Source organism: Electrophorus electricus, chromosome 18 (genome assembly GCF_041902795.1).
Source record: "Electrophorus electricus isolate QZ-2024a chromosome 18, ASM4190279v1, whole genome shotgun sequence".
Classification (NCBI taxonomy): domain Eukaryota; kingdom Metazoa; phylum Chordata; class Actinopteri; order Gymnotiformes; family Gymnotidae; genus Electrophorus; species Electrophorus electricus.
This window is the reverse complement of record NC_137514.1, coordinates 14,720,001-14,722,500: the sequence shown is the minus strand read 5'-3', so window position 1 is coordinate 14,722,500 and position 2,500 is coordinate 14,720,001. Positions and strand designations below refer to the sequence as shown.

The following is a 2,500-nucleotide window of genomic DNA, read 5'->3' as shown; positions in this document are numbered from 1 at the left end:
GCTGCTGCTGCTGCTGCTCCACCACCAGCACCACCCCTCCCTCCATCGGATGCCTCCAGCTAGCGTAGATAGCCTTAGCCTTCCAGGCTCCGCCTCCTCCTACCGCGAACAAACTCGCTAGGCTTTGGTCAGACGTAGTCGGGTTCCCGGGCGTTTGCGGCCATGTCTCTGGTTTCTCTTCATTCCCGCATAAATCTTTCGCCTTTTACTAAAGATTTCCGTGGAGAGGAATATCGAAGAGTCCAATTGATTTTTTGAAAGCTTTGCTGTTGCAGAGCTGCACGCAACACACGTTGTCAAAGTTCAATGAGAGAGAGTGGAAGTAGAGAGCAGCCCAGCACAGCACAGCCCAGCACAGCACAGAGCAGCTCCTGGTGGGTGGGGTCCGTCCCTTCCGTCGGTTCGGGCACACTTTCGTCTGCCCGCGCGCGCGCCACGGTGCAACCCACCGCGCCCGTCGGGCCGGTCCTCCGGCCGGCGCGTTCTTCGGGTTATCGCTTCTCGGCCTTTTGGCTAAGTCAAGTGTAGTATCCGATTTGATTGGTGCTACAGCTTGACTGTCATTGGCCAGGGTTTTTTTAGAAGGAGGTTCCAGGGAACCATTGTGCAGTGGGAGGTGGCTTGACCGCCCCCACAGCATGGGAACCCTGTGACTTTCCTTTTAGAGATAGTTGGTATTTTTGCTGGATTTTTTGGTTGTTTTTTGTTTATTTTTAATTTTTTAGTTAGATTAGTTTTTAGCTCATCTGGACCAGCGGGATTTTTGCCAGCAGGTGGAGCCCTCCGGATTGGCCTGTGATCAGCTCTCTCCAGCATGGAGGCCGAAGGGAGTCTGGGACCCGGGACAAGAGGGATTGCCTCTGCGGAAACGGCGGCCGAGAGGGCTACTCCGGTGGAGCCTGGCATGGAGCCAGGATTTGGCCTATTGAATACCGCCAGGTTCCGCTGGAGGTGTAAGGATGAGGGGATTCCTTTCTTGGAGAGGGTCCCTTTTATTCGGGAAATCCTTCTTGGCTTGCTGCAGTTCTCTGTGAAGGACTTGATTTGTGTGCAGAGGAATGGAGCCCAGAGATTCTTTGACGTCTCAGTGGCGTCGGAGGAATTATATGGGCAAATGCTGGAGAAGAGGACTGTGATGGGGGACCATCCGGAGGGTGTACATTTTGTGGTTGAGCCCTTGTGGAGGGTTAAAAGGACTATTGTTACAATACATGTATTTAACCCTTACGTTACCACAGGGTCCATCCGCAGGTTTATACAACAGTATGGGGAAATCCATTCGGAGGAGAAGCAGGTCCGGGATGAGCTTGGCGTGTGGAATGGGCGCCGACAGTATTTGGTCCTTCTGAAGGAGGATGGGAAGGGAGGGTGGATTCACCCCCCGGCTTACTTCTCCATAGATGGGAGTAAGGGGTACCTGTTCTATCCTGATCAGCCTTTGTGTTGCAGGAACTGCCGGGGCCAAGGACATAAGAAGGAGGACTGCCCGGGCCTGAGGTGCCATAGGTGTTTGGAGAGGGGACATCTGGCTCGAGTCTGTAAAGGCCCGCAGAGGTGCCGACGGTGCCGGGGGGAAGGGCACCTGGCGCAATCCTGTCCTGGGGTGGTGAGGTCTTACGCCATGGTGGCGACCCTAGGCGGGAAGGGTGTCGTCACCTCGACCCCTAAGAGGGGGGCGGGTAAGGAGAAGGAGATCAGACTCAGTCCAGTGGTCCCTGTGATGAAAGAAGCCAAACTGGGGGAGAGGAGAAGGGCCGCGGTTGGTGATTTGGGAGATGCGGTTTTCCGGATTCCTCCCCCACAAGTGGGTGTGGCCCCAGGCCCGGTACAGGCGCAGGTCCGGCCTAAGATGGAGAAGGCCCCGGCAGAAGCACTTAAACAGGGCTTGAAAAGGAGGATGGATGAAGGAGCCCACGGAGAGGTTAAGAAGAAGGTCACCTCCTTGGAAGGACAAGCGCCCATATCTCTCCTATCCCAGCCTAACACGACGGATGAGGTGGTCTGTCTAGTGACATTGGACTCTTCTCTTTTTGAGGAGACGACGGACCCCTCAATAGATAGGCAGGCCTCGGCTGTGGATCGAGGATTGCGGGGGTTGGTTGGACTGGGGGATGATTTGATGATTTGATAATTTTAGTGTTTTAATATTTTAGAAAGTGATGTACTGACTATGTTGAGTCTGGTCAATGGCTAAAGTTTGTTGATGTGGAGAGGTGGTATTAGTAAATGGGGTCGGGGAGTAATACCAAGTAAAGAGGTATGAAGCCCGATGCCGTTTAAATGTTATTCTTATTTGTGCCTAGAGTAACCAATTCTAAGTTTAATTAGTTTTAATTGATGTTATTTGTGGTTTTGGTTGATTATGATTTAAGTTTTGTTTATTGTGTTTTGAGTGTATTTGTGAATTGGTGAATAAAGGTTATCTGTTCTTATCAGTTTAAAAAATAAAAAAAAAATCTGTTCTTATCAGTTTAATATCTGATACGTCCCCTATACGGGG

The 2,500-nt window shown here is 51.7% G+C and overlaps 2 non-coding genes across 2 annotated transcripts in view; both read left to right on the top strand.

The window, feature by feature from the left end:
* The first annotated feature begins 163 nt into the window (after window positions 1-163).
* LOC145652299 (U5 spliceosomal RNA) lies at window positions 164-279 on the top strand. Its single transcript, XR_014118484.1, has one exon. It is a non-coding gene; the product is annotated as a U5 spliceosomal RNA (small nuclear RNA).
* Window positions 280-2,421: 2,142 nt separating this feature from the next.
* The window catches only part of LOC145652235 (U2 spliceosomal RNA), a 188-nt gene continuing 109 nt past the window's right edge, over window positions 2,422-2,500 (top strand). The window contains exon 1 of the small nuclear RNA XR_014118435.1: window positions 2,422-2,500. This exon is cut by the window's right edge and continues 109 nt beyond it. This is a non-coding gene — a small nuclear RNA (U2 spliceosomal RNA).